Source organism: Alligator mississippiensis, chromosome 16 (genome assembly GCF_030867095.1).
Source record: "Alligator mississippiensis isolate rAllMis1 chromosome 16, rAllMis1, whole genome shotgun sequence".
NCBI lineage: Eukaryota > Metazoa > Chordata > Crocodylia > Alligatoridae > Alligator > Alligator mississippiensis.
Genome location: NC_081839.1, coordinates 22,519,997 through 22,534,506, shown reverse-complemented (window position 1 = coordinate 22,534,506; position 14,510 = coordinate 22,519,997). Strand labels below are relative to the sequence as shown.

Below are 14,510 nucleotides of genomic sequence, written 5' to 3'. Positions count from 1 at the left end.
GAGCCAGACTCCAATGAAAGCCAGACTCCCTGTCACACTCAGGTCCATCTCCTACACTGGGCCTCCCTCTCTACACCAGACTGGCATTCCCAAGAAAATCCTGGCCCTTGTTCCATCAAACAGCTTTCCCATCTCTTTACCAGCCAACTTGTCAGTCTCTGCACTCAACCTCATTCATCCTCATATTCTCACCAGTCTCGCCTGTCTGTCCACATACCCACCCAACTGCCCCATCTCTTTCCCCATGAAAGCAAAGCATTTCTTTACCTTGAGAGGTTGCAGTATTGCAAACAGAGCCACTAAGCCTGTGGCCATCAATGCTCTCAGAGACATCCTTCCACACCTTTGCAAGCAGAGCTGGGCAAACATTTTTCAACAAATAGTAAATTTGCTGGAAAGTGGAATTTCTAGAGGATTGAAGTTATTTGTAAATTAAAGCCACCTTTGCAGAATAGTTTTAGTTGGAATAAAAGGGAGAAGAACATGTTTTAAATGTTGAAATGTTTTTAAAATGGTGTGTTTTGTTTCAGAAGTGGTTAGATATTTTGCTTTATCTTTTCTAAGTGAAACTTTTCATTGTAACACGGCATGTTTTGTTTCTCAACTGGCAAGCATATAAAACGAAAGGCGGTTTTAAAAAGGGTTAAAAAGCTCAAAACTAAACAAAACAAAAACAGTTTGGGTTGGGTGACCTGTTTGGGGTTAACGTAAAATGAATTTAATTTTTTTGTCAGAGGCAAGGATTTCTGAGGATGATGTCTGTTATTGGACCAGCTGTATGGTTCGGATAAAGTTATACCAGCTTTTGAATGCAAGACATTCTTCCTCTTCCTCTTGTCTAATTTTATCCCAACCACACCTCTCTGTAAGTCACCCTAAGGTGTTGTCTGGCCCTGCGGTCAGAGATTCGGAGAGCCAAAGCTGACTTAATTCTCCTTAATGTTCTTCCTCCCATTCTCTGTCCCTTTATTTCTTTTTGCGGCCTGACTCATGCTAGGGATGACTGGCCAGTGTGATTAAAACCTTAGGAGTCAGGAGGGGGAGTTTGATCGATGCTTTTGGTAATGCCGGTAGCATCTCTATCTATACAACCTACCAAGGAAATCCATCTTCTTGCTGTGTGAGAGCTATTGCAGTGTAACGCAGGAGTTCCTGGCAACCCTCAGTGTGAGCCAAGTGAAAGGGTTAGCGCCTGCCAAGGAATGATAGGACACGCAGAGAAGTTCAAGTTGCTTCCCTGTGCCTGTCTGTGCACGGGTCAGCAGGGTGGAGCCAAGCAGGAGAGCAGGCCATCTGCTGAATGAGAATATGGTCTTGTGGCAAAGGGACGTGCCAAGATGGCTCTTGCCATTTCTTGCAAGTGCTCGTCAGAGTTAAGCTGTTCTGAAAAGCACTTGGGGACCTGACATGTGTTGGGGCAATAAAAGGAGAGGAAAATGTCAAGCAAAGATTTACAAAGAGAGAGCGTTCCAAGCAAATACACATGCCATGTCCGTGGGCAGCTTTCACACATGCAAATTCCTAGTTCTTCACAGTCCACACCAGTAACACCCCCCTCCCTTCCTGTCAGAGGTGTATCTATCAAGGTTTGTGCCCTGAGTAGCAGTGGCAGCAGCAGGAGCCAGGCTGGCTGCAACAGCAGTGGTAGCTGGGCTGGCGGTTGTGACAGCTGCCATTCTTGTGCCCCTCTAAGCGGGTGCCCTGTTTAACTGTTAGTACCTCCCTGCTTAACTCTTTTCAGAGCCTTGCTGCTCTTCCTCCCATTTTTAATTTTTCATTTGGCTACATCCTTTCTCCTGAGCATCTCCAAGCTTCTCAGAGGTAGTACTGCAGCGAGCATCACCTCTCTTGATCAGGTAGGGGCAGTTACCCTCATCTCAGGCAACCCACAGGGTCATGGCCTGTCTTTTCAAAGCCCCCAAATACACAGGTCTCACATAAGGCACCATCCTGAGCCTCTGCAAGCCCCAGCAGGCAAACTTTTCAGCTGTGACCACTGATTTGGGATGCCTTCAATCTGAAGCACATCAGGAATTACCAAAGAGCTGTGACTGCTGCATTGTGGGTTCTTAGCGTGTCTGGCAAATCCAAGTCAAGCATCTTAAAAAGAGGCCTCGATGGGAGAGTCAAAGGGTTCTGCATCTGGGGCTGAGGCTGGCACCTTCGCTGGGAAGAAATGTCAACTCATCACCATTTCCTTCTCGCAACAAATAATTGCACAGAGGCTCCGCAGACAGCACCCTGCAGGCAGAAGCCATCTTCACCAGATTAGGAAGCATGCCAAATAGAGAAAGGAGGGGACTGCCTTGAGCAGGGGGCCTCCAGCCCTACAATTGTATTATCCTTTGATCCTATGAGGAATCAGTGCTCCAAGCCAACTCTGCTTCCACTGAGCATCTTAGTATTCCAAGTGACTCACGTCCAGGCTGAAGGGACTTGGGCAATGGCTGGGACTCCCGTAATAGTGTATATTTTTGTTAACAAATTAGTATTATTTTTGTTTTTACTGGCCTTTTTAATGCTGGAGAGAGTGATTTAGGGGCCAAACTAAATGAGTTCTGCTCTGCTGTTATACCCTCTGTTCCTCAATAGTGGAAATAGTATGAAAAGACCAGACCTAGGCTTATTTTGACCTCCAAATGGCTTCCCCAGGGAAACAAAAAGCCAAGAAATCATAAACACAAATAGCATCCTATTTAAGCTTGTTGTTCCTGTGGGACTGGACAGCCCTGGCCTAGTGGACCTGGTTTTATGGCCATAATCTGCAGAGGAAGGAGGAAATATCTTAACCTTCTGAGCATCTCACCTGCACAAAGTGTTGCACATCCTGGGGACATTGAGGAAAAGGAGTCATGTCTTGTTTAACATCATTTTTGAGTATGCTGCTTGCAGAAGATAAATAACTTGTACCATGAGCAGTGATATCACCAGGCTGGGTGAGCACCACGTGCCCACATGAGGATTCAGGGTATTGCTGCTTGGAGCAGAGGAAGGATTCAGAGGCGCAGGACTGAAAAAACCCATCAATAAAACTTCTGTTTGACAGAAATTTGAATGCCAGGAATTTCCAAGTAAAGATTAAACTATTTCTACTTGGGAATGTTGTCACAGTGCATCGTAGGACTATCAATTTTGGAAGCCTCAAGCTCCCTTTCCTCTCTGTTTGCCAGTGTCCTTGGTCAAACTGCGTCTCCTACAATGTTCCACGGCCTACCCTCCTGGGGAGAGTGAGCAATCAGTGGGCCTGACTATGGTATTTCCAAATGGAAATAGCATGTTTTGGTAGTATTCTGGTTTGCTTGTTTTTTAATATATTGATGAAAAACACTTTTAATTGAAAACAGTCACTTTGCATGTGAAATTTGATTGGGCCAAAAAACCCAATTGTGGTCAAAAATGGTATCACTGGAAAATTGTTGACCATGCATACACTGTAGCTTAGTAAGCAAAACCAAAGGTCTTGCCATAAAGAGATACAGTGCCTGCTCTTCCCAATTCATTAGGGGGCACATGTTAAAGCAAATAATTTTAATTGCAAATAGCAGAAATGCCATCTCCTGCTGCTGGCAGAGAACTCCAATAGTTAATAAATTATCTCCCCTCTCCTCAGCGAGCCCAGGAACACCTTTAACATCTTGATATTTTACTATTAACAGTTGTTGAGCTGTAAACCGCTTGTAAGGAAAGCACCTTTCAGAATCAATTTATCAGAGGTTGGTAGGAAACCATAACATGCTATTTTCTCCTGTCGAGTATCGGGGTCCGGCTGGCAGAGATCTGCTGGGAGGAGATTGTGTGCCGCTGAGAGGCTGCAATTAGCACAACCATTCTCTCTCCCTGGATTGCTTTATCTCACTTGTTTGCTTTACCTTTTTCACTTACCCTCCTCTCTCCCTTCCCACTTTTCTCACTCATTCTCTTTCTGTGACTGCCACTTTTTCCCAATTTTCCATTTTTCTTCTATTATTATCATTGTTATCATTATTACTGTTATTATAGTAGAGCTTAAAATCTTCAGTCATGGGCCCAACTGTAGTAGATTTTCTGTAATACATTGCCCCAAAGTGCATACTCTTCTATTTCTTTCTTTCTCAGATTTCCCCTTTCAAAGTAAATCCTAGGAAAACACAGGAGTCTGAAACTTTGGACCCTAGTGCATGTTCATGTTAAAGCTTGATAGAAGCCATCTATAAAGTCATTATGCATTTTCAAGCACTAACTTTGTAGCTGGTTGGCTCTTTTTGTAGCTGCATAGTCATTTTATGGTGTGATAATTACTTTGCATGTGTGGCTGGTCTAAGTTTATTGCATGATTAACCAACTAATTGTGTGATAATTACTTTGCACTTTTGGCTAGTCTTACTTTGCATGTGTGGCTGATCTAAATATATTGGGTTAATTATGTCATGTATATAACATGGAGCCAGGGCCTTTAATACAGAAATTAGAAAGAATTCTGCCATGTGGCCTTTTTTCCATCAAGCAGTTTACCATCACAAGCTGAAAATAAGATGGGTCTGGCTATATGAAGGTGTGCCTTGTTCAGGATTTAAAGAAGAGCACTGTGAATGATCAAAGGCCTAGAACAGTGATTCTCAACCAGGAAGCCATGGCACCCTGGGGTGCTCTTAAATCCTCTCAAGGGTGCTGCAGGGTACCACACAATATTAGCACCTTAAGGTGTACAAAAGTGATTCACAAGATAAACTCAGAGTTTTCAAATAGAAATCCATAATGTTAAAAACACACTGGCCTGATGTGATCTTTTTGAGTACTTTGCAATGGAAAAACTACTCCATTATTTTTCTGTGGTAAAAAAAAAAAAAGAGTGAAAACTAAGAGCTGGCATTTTCCAAGGGATGTCCCAAGTCTGTTGAGGGGTGCCTTGATTCTAAAAAAGTTGAGAACCACTAGTCTAGAAGAAACCTCCTATAGAGAGAGAGATTAAAAAGGAGATGAATAAAAGGGAATCTGATAAAAGTTCATAAATTAATGAACAGTTTAGAGAAGGGAGATCAGGACCATCTGTTTTGTAGCACCAGTGCAAACAGAGAGTCAAAGAAATTAAAAGTTTGAGAACCTGAAACTGAAAGCAGAAGTATGTATTCACAAAGTGATTAAGCTGTGGCATGCATTGCCACCACAGTCCAAAAATTTAGCAAGGCTCAAAATGGACTGGACATCTATGTGGGCATCAAAAATAGCCAAAGTCCTCATGCATAATGACAGTAGCCATCTGGGAAGGGTACTAAACTTTATGTTGCAGTGTTTGACCCAATTTCTATTAGATAGCAAGATGAGACATATGTAAAAGGTAGATCATCACATATTTGTGACTGTTGAGTTCTTAGGCTTTCTTCTGAAGTATCTGGTTCTGGCTAGTGGCAAAGAAGGGATATTGCACTGTATGGAGCATTGATCTGTTCCTATCTTGAACTTCCTATGTTACTATTATAATGATCCTATCTGTCCTTACCATCTATGAAGCTGGGACCATGATTGTACCTGATTTCAGTTAGCTTTACGGTGGGGTATAAGTTTGGTTCAAGGATAATTCATTTCAAAGCTCCCAATCCATGATATGTCAGTCCAAGATGATAGACACTTACACATTCAGCAGTCTTATGAGATTTTCATCATAGAAAATACCTGAATTAGATCCCAAAATCCATCTTTCTATCCAACCATGGCCAAAATCAGAGGCAGATATGGTTGCAGAGTGTTGTGTGTGAATTTGGAAAGGAATATAAATCCAGGTGGTCTATAGTGTAAGGGTGCAAGTCCCTGAAGTACAGGTGGTTTGAGATCCAGATTCCAGTTTGGGTCCATTATTAGGATAAAATTGTGGTTTTCTTTGCTTTTCTCTTAAAGCATGAATCTATGCAGGATGCTTAAAATACTGCTTTTCTTCATCCATTTTATTACAGCTTTATGACAGGTTATAATTGTACTTTTGTGCAATGGCATATCAATAGGACTTGCATAGGAGCATATTAGCACAGAGCAGTGCAGGATTCCTGCCAGCCTGCACATGCTAGATGGCAAAAGAGGATGGTAGTTAAGCAAATTACAGTCAATATAGACTGGGGACCTAGAGTCTGGTCTGCATCTAAGCCAGTGTATCTTCTTAGCTAAGGGTTCTCCAGCATAAAGGAATTCCTATTCAGCCAGAATTGTCCAAATCCAGGCTATATTGGTGCCTTGCATGAGACAAGATGACAGAGCTACAGGTCTATCGATCAAATTCCAGCTCTTCTCAGCTGCTGCATCAGCCACTGGGGACAATAGCAGCTGGTGCACTTTAGAGCTCAAGGATGCTGCACATCAGCACAGAATGTCCTCCAGGAATCATGGAGCTGCCGCTCACTCTTTTGCCAACTACAGCCTCCCTCAGTTGGACGCAGCTGAGAGTCCAAGCCCGAATGCTTTGAATGGCTGCAAGAAGAGGGCAAGGCTGGTTAAGAACACAGCCAATCCTATTATCCATTGTAGCCATACTGTTTATTTCCATCAGATCTGCTTGGCTGGTCAGTGTTTCTGGGGTGTGCAGGATATTACTGTGTTTCTAAGTACTTGCACTGTGCTCTGATATAGTGGCTGGCCCCAGTCAGAGAACTAATATGTAATTTGCCTCTGGCATCTCCGACTGGGAGGGCACAGCTGGCATCTAAGCCAAAGAATTTCACTTCCAACCAGCCCATATGTGTTTCTCAATACAGGCAATAAACAAGTTTAAATCATCAACACATTTTCATTTAACCAGTACAAACAGGTACCTTACACTCCTGAGTGGTGACAAAGATATATGTCTGAACCAGAATTGCCCTGTCCAGACCAAGACACAGTGGGCACATCTGCACGTGCCCCTACAGCGCTGTTGTTACTGCACCATCATTTAGTACTTCCTTTTGGAGGCACTAAATGACAGCACAGTAACAGCATGTGCTGTGCCATCCATGTGGCGCAGTTATTTTTAGCCACTACATCACTGTAGCAATGCACTATAATGAAAGAGAGGGTCGCTATAGCAATGGAGCTGCAGCATCATGGTTTTTGCCTGCCGAGGCTATGTTGCCATAGTGCATTGCTACAGCGATGTAGCGTCATGTGTAGATGTGCCCCATGTCACTATAAACCCAGCTTAATACAATACAGTTATTTTTATAGAGCTTCCTTCATACGCAGAGGCTTTTCCAAGAGGCTCAATCAAACAGCAACCTGAAAAGGTGAACACCTAGACGGGCTGTGGAGAAGAGAAGTGATTCATGGCATCAGTGTTAGATGCATAAAAATGTCACATCCTGAGGCTGGAAAACCAATGACCCAACAAGACTTCTGTCCATGGACACTTAGGAGAGAGTTTCCCAAGGCTTGTAACTAAACTATAAGCAGGACCATTGTCTGCACCAAGATTGGACAATGGCCAGGCTGGTAGCTACTGTAGATAGATAGATCACAAGTGATTATATTCAGTTTTCAAGAGCTGCAAACTAGTACTGAACTCCAAACAAAATCCCAGGTCTTAGCGTCCCAGAATTGGTGGCTGTCTTGATCTGAAAACAAACACCATGGCACAAATTCCTCTCTATAATGGGCTTCCCTGGATCAATGCTCAAAGTGGTGAGCATTGCCACCTCCTGCCAGGGGCCCACAACCCACACTAAACTCAGTGAAAAATGAGGTCACTCAACACTTCAGAAGACCATTCCACACCTCGCATGGTGGTCAGAGCTGGACCAGGGTTTCCAGCCCAGCCTACTGGTGATTGCTGCTAAAGCCAGATATTAAGCTGAGCTGTAAAGTTCAGATCAGAACTTTCCTAGTGTTTAGTAACTGTTTTGATTGGCCTGGTGTCTGCATCCATGGTTAGCAAACGATGTCTGTCTCTTCTTTTAGGCTCTTTCTCCTTTACCATTACACAGAAAACAATTCCCTTGAGGTGCGGGCACCTGTTCTTCCACAACAGTGCTTGTGTCCCTGCGGAGTCCATAGGGCACTGCCAGAACATCTGTAGAAAATGGCTTGGCCTCCAAGATTCATGCCTTCCTTTGAATCTAATTGATCTACTACATGTGGGGCTGGAAAAAGCACAAGAAGCTTTGGGTGCAGGTCTAGCAGCAGCAATTGGGCAAATAATTTAAAATAAGTTCAATGTGATTGCTGTGCAGAACATGAGCCAGAAGTCTTGGAATGAGTAAGGTCTGGTGAATTATTCCCCAAAGTCTGGGTCTAATGCTGCGTCCATCTCCCTGATCCCATGTTCCCATTGTCCTCTACCTTTTCCACAGCAAACCCCGCTAGCAAGATCTGGACTTCCTGATTTTTCCTGGGCTGCAGTTGAGAGTGAGAAAGTGAGCTAGAAAGAAAAGAGCAGTAAAAACTATCCGTTCCAGTGGCATGAATGTGATTTAGTGGAGAACGTGCAGCTCCTGTGCTTGTTTTTCAGATAAAGATTTGGCCTTTAAGAAAGAGAGGAGAAAAAAAGAAAAGCATCCCTTCACCTTTAAAAAAAATCAATCCTCCCAGCTCCAAAATAGAAGAAACTTATCTTCAAATTGAAGCCTAGGCATGACACGGCGTGCCTGTGATTTCTCAATCTCAGTAGTAAGTGACAGAGTACCCAATATCCATCAGAGCACAGAGGCCCTCCTCCCTCTCATCTGAGGCCAGATCAGCTGGCTGCAAATCCCAACCAGGCACAGCTGAATAGTAGTGTCTGGGAAGAAGAGCTGGTCTGAGGGCTGGGGGAGGGAGAAAGCAGTTGAGCCACTGGGAGTGTGTTAATGTATCGGTGCCAGAAGCAGCAAAGAGCTAGAGCGGCGAGATGGACAACAGCAATGAAAAGGATCTACAAAATTAGAACTGTGGGCACCTTTTGTTCCCTGCAAAGTGAAACAGCAGTAACCATGCAAAATGAGGCCAGGGGATGATGCACAGAAGCTCAGCATGCAGCTCACACTGCATATGCTGGTGTTGCCCTGTTACCCAGCCAGCACCCCTTTCTGTGGGCTTGGAGGACACAAGTAGCATCAGGGGACGAAGAGCTGGGAAGTAGCATCAGGGGGAGCAGCCACTCCACACAGCGTGCCCCAGCCGTGTGAGCTAGCGCTCCTGTTCTAACACGAATCTCCATCCTTTTGGGAAGCCCGTTCCTAACCCCTAGCCCCTATGACTGCAAGCCAGTCTCATAACTTGACTGTTCAGCCACTGTGGCCAGAGCTGTGCTTTAGCAGAAGGATCCTTTGCCCTCTCCCTTGCCCTCTCCCTTCCAGCATACAGCTACTGTTGTGTGTTAAGACATGAGGTCTTGCAGGAAGCCCTTTCTGAAGACAGAATATAGGATTCCCAGGACCAGAAACTGGCCAGGTATCCTGTTTTCAAGAGCACTTGGCACTCCTGTTCCAAGACAGCTTTGCAGTTGCATGTGGGTTAACAGGTGATACATAAGGTGCAGTGTATCGCTTATGCCCAGATCCAGGTCGGTATTGCTCAACCTTTTGTCCTCTCAGGCCAGATGAGTGGCATGGGGCCTCTCTGCAGGCCAGATCGGGCCCTGGGGCCCAACACTGCCCCCTCCAATCCCCTGTATGCCAGGATTGGGTCTTAGGGCCTGAGACTGCCCCCTCCCATTTCCTGCATGCCACAGTTGGGTCCCAGGGGTCTGGCAGTGCCCCACCCACCCCCTGTATGTCAAGATTGGGCCACAGGGGCCCAACACTGCCCTCTCCTGCCCCCCCACATGCTGGGATTGGGCCCAGGGGGCCTGGCACTGCCCGCATTCAGCTCTGTGTGCTGGGTTCAGGCACCAGATCCATCGTGCAGGGCCCAGAGCTCTCCATGCATTTGGAGATTTGGCAGATGGGGGGTAGTGCCACCAAATTTCCAGACCTGTGGAGATCACCCCGGATTGGATAACATGGTACCATGGGCTGAATCTGGCCTGCAGACCAGGGGCTGAGCACCCCTAACAAAGGCCATTAGGTTTCTAATTCTGTTAGGAAACCAAATCCCATCGGTTTCAGTGCAAGAGTTATGCAATCAAATACCTTTGTTAATTGGGACCTCAGTTTCTGGTGTTTGTCACACCAATAACAATGACCTCTCAAAATTCCTTAAAGGGTGGACACGTACCACTACCTTTGGGCCAGGACACTGAGATCGAGTGACTTGCCTGAGTGCAGGTCACTCAGTACAAGAGTGTACGAATCAGAACTATTGTTCACCCCCATGCTGACTCTCAAGCCCCTGTGCCATACTGCCATACCATCACCTCTGTTCTTTTCCTGCATCAAAACAGCAGGAGCTCGACTGTAACAACTGCTGTCTGTCTAGAATTGTCACACACTGCACACGAGACTCCTGCCTCCCAAAAAGGAGAATCACAATAGATGCCCACATCCATACACACTAGCTACAGCTGCTCCCCAAGAAGAACACAGCAGTATTACGGCATGGAGGCATTTGTTTCTGATTTTATTTTAGTTACATAAATGTGCATGCAGATTAGCAGCATCCCAACAAGTTGCTGATGAGACTTACTGTACTGCAACAATCTATGAGCACCCTGCAGGACAAGGAGAGGCAGGCAATGGGACTGACATGATTTTAATAGCAGGCTCAGTCCTTTGAGTCTCCCCAGAATTTCTCCCTCGGAGAGATAAGATAAGAAAGTGCTTCCCACAAGCAGCAGCTGGTAGGAGGATTCAGTTGAGATCTTTGTTCCCCTTTTTATTTGAATAAAAAAAACTTAATGCTCCACTTTTTTAACAACTTAGAAATGTTTGACATATGGAAAAATAATGAATTCTAGTTTTCTTTTGCATTCTCTGATCTGTCAATCTTCAACCAGCAGCTTTGGTTATCAAGAGTGGGGTGGGGATGGCCTGAGATTTGATAGATAATGATGTTACATATCACCTCCTCTTAGAAAGCAGATCACACCAGGTGACTCAGGGAAGTGTTTGTACAATACGGAGCCTTGCTTTTTGCCCTACTGGGTGCTTGATTCAGATCTAATCATGTGGAGCATGCTTTGTCCCAAGCTGTAAGTCTGGATCCAAGGACTATAGCACACCTTGTAACAGAAGAGACAGGACTGACTTCTGATATATGAAGCTCCTGGACACACAGAGTCAGTGGTGCCTGCTAACTCCCACTTAGCAGTTGTGTAGTTTCCATATCACTCCATAGGATCTCTTTAAACCTTGGCAAGCTATAGAAAGTCTGGGGAGGGATGGGCAAATATACTATGAATATGTGGGAGGCCCAGCCCTAGATCTAAACTTTATGGTTTCCATAATGCACCTGAACCATAGTCCCAGATCTGACTTGCCTTCTTCAATCTGGAGCTGAGTCCCGATTCCCCAGCTCAGGCTCAGTGCAGGCTCAGTAATGAGAGTAGGGCAAATTTGGAGTACACCGGCCTGCTCTAAGGTACTGGTCTGAGGCTTGGGACTTCATTTTAGAGTCCAGCTCTGCCACACATCCTCTGGGTGCCCTCAGGTGGTCACTTTGTTTCCTTGTACCTCAGTGTCCCAGGTGGGAGTATTTATTCATGCCTCCCTACCTTGGCTGGGGGGGATACATCCTTAATGACTGTGAGGTGCCCTCCCTGTTACTGCGGTGTTGAGCCACGTCACAGGACAGATCCCACTGCTTTTCCTTGCTTGCTGTCCCTCCATTCCTGCCACATATGGTAAGTCCTATCCCGACCTTCTTCCATTTCTTGACAGCCAGAATTGGAGCCATTAGTTACAGTCACCAGGGGTCAGGCATTTACTTCTCTCTATAATAGTTGGCAGTGCTCTGCAGTTTAAAGGGGCCCAGTCTGACGGCATGGGCGACCTATCTGAAAGACAAAACAAAACGATCAGACAAAAATCCCTATGCCAGAGAGAGACTCAGAGCTGCCTCGGAAGGTTTTTGGGACCTGAGGCAGATGTCAGGGAAGCTGTTTTTCCAATCCATCTAACAACAATCTGATTAGGGACACATCAAAAAGTAATTGGCCACTCCAGCATTTTTTTCTGAGGTTACATTTTCATTCGAGGGGGAAAATATAATAAGCTTCTTAATCCTTTCTTTGCAAAGATAATATTCTGAATAAGAGATCTTTTAATAGGTTGATCAATCAGTCTATCTGCATGCATGTAAGCTGTTTATCATCTACAAGAAATTGTAACTAAACTTTTTCTCAGTGAAAAAAGGGTTTTCAGTGCAATAGGAAGGTTCACACATGTGCATACAAGCACACACACCATTTGTTGTAAAAAAAAAAGTTGGCATTTGTCAGAAACCCAAATCTGGGAAAGAAACAGTGTTTACTTTTCTTGGAGGACTTTGGAGTTTTGCAATATGATTTCATTCCAACCCAGAATGAATACAAAAAAGGTCCATAAAAAGGAAAAACCATGAGAAAATCAATCATGGTGATCGTCTCAAAATGGAATACCCACCAGAGGTTTGGATTGGGATTCGGGAACCTTAGGACTGCTGAGGAGCAGCTGCCTTAGAGCATTAGGCAGCTGCAGAGCTGGCAGTCCAGCGGGCAGGAAGCCTGCCTGCATGTCTCTGGACCTTCACTGCCATTGACTTGCCCCTGGGAATTGTTTCAACTTTGATGACACTGCACTGTCCACCGGCAAAGCACTTTTTCAGAGAGTTCCCATGAAGTTCTAGTTTGGCTGAAATGTTTCATTTGGGGGGAAAAAAAACAACTCAACTAGATACATACATACATAGATGGACAGATAGATCAGAGATAGATTGATGGATCGATCTAGGTTCCCTGGGGGCTTCTAGCTGATACAGTGCTATCAGAAAACAGGCAAGCTGAACAGCAGTGTTTCTGATGCTGTGGAGGATGTTCTCTCACTCTCTCTAGTGGTAGAAGGCAGAGCTCATCCCTGCCAACCCACCCACATGCGATCTCCCTCGCCAACACACACAAACACCACAAGACAAATAGGGCTGAGAAAAGATGCCCTACTGAAACTTTCATCACTATTTTTCTCAGCTCTCTCCTTTTTCTTTTGATTTATTTTTTAACATGTTTTCCCCAGGCAGCGTGTTCGCTTGCACCTGTTTCCTCTCCTTCCTCGGTTTAGCAGCAGGCATGCGGCTTTTAGAGGGCATCATCCACTGCCCTGTATTGCTCAGGCTGTGTCCAGTTTCAGCCTTGCTCCTCCAAGGGAGGTGAGGGGAATTTTACTGTGCTGCTTCCAGCTGCCCTGATTGCATGGAGAATGCTAGGTGGTGCTAGGGTATTGATGCTGGGCTTCATCCTGATGTCCTCATTCTCTCAAAGTGTCTGCTGACATTGACTGGCCTCATAGACAGCACTATTTATTGGCAGGAGACCGATAACTTGAATACTCACCTATTATTTATTGCCTGTATTGCCAGGATTGTGCAATTCCTTTGCAGTTACTCATCCCTTAGGAAAACCCTATGCACTTCCCATGTAAAATGAAAGTGCTTATATACTACTTTTCCCTGTGCCTGCTGTCCTTGCATCTCTGTACCATGCTTCTAAATGTGTAATGCAGCTTCCAGGATCCTGTATCAAATACTATAAATACTCCTCTGGAGACTCCAGTATTAACTGGGGGTGGAGGGGAGTTATATAGGTGAAGTTCATTCATGTGGAAGTCCAGGTTTTATTTGCATAAGGTGGCATCACATTAGGATCTGGTACACAAAACCAGTTACAGCGTGAGGAAGTTGGAGAGGATTAATGGATCTGTTTTTGCTGTGTGTGTTATGTTTTATAGTCCCCCAGAGATCTTCCAGAAGAACAACCTTCATGGCATCTCTAAGAGGAAGTTCCCGACATGCAGGAGTAAATCTAACACCTGTTTCAACAGTGGCAGGGAATGTGAGATGTGCAGAGGTAGCTGGCTGCACAGTGTTGAGCAATGCCAGCATTTGGCAGCCACAGAAAATGTACAGAGTACCAGGCGGGCAGATGTGTGTTACATGGCAGTAGTATTATCCCGGAGAAGGGCATAAGGCTCTTTCAATTAAGGCTTTTATTGCTGGGCAACTTGTGCAGAGTGACATTTTGGAGATTGCCCAGGAGGGGTCCATAGGGTGATTACGATCTGCTCCTAGCAGGGCTTTATTCTGCTTACCTGAAGCAAGATGCCCTTTCAGGGGGAAAGTCAGAGGTATTGCAGTGATCTGACTTGCGTGTGCTGCTGCCATCTGCTGGGAAGAATAGAAATGATGAGGCCATGAGCCTTGGGCCTTATGCAGTGGATCAGAAGGGGTGAAGTGCTGTCGCCTAAAAACCCCTAGCCTTCCACTGTAACATCCATACTCGTCTATTTGCAGTAGGAAATGCCTCTTTTTAAAGAAGAATGCTGCCTCTCTCATCTCTTGTTTTCTGTGAGTCCTTTAATATGTCAGCATTATGGGGCTCTCAAACCCTGAGCACAAAACAGTTAACTTTAGCAGGTGAATGAGCATGCTTGACCATAAGGGGTGAAGTTAATTGATGTTAATCAAGA

At 45.0% G+C, this 14,510-nt stretch overlaps 1 protein-coding gene across 3 annotated transcripts in view; it reads left to right on the top strand.

Moving 5' to 3' along the window:
• The window catches only part of KIRREL3 (kirre like nephrin family adhesion molecule 3), an 833,106-nt gene that overhangs the window by 589,353 nt on the left and 229,243 nt on the right, over nt 1-14,510 (top strand). The window lies entirely within an intron of this gene.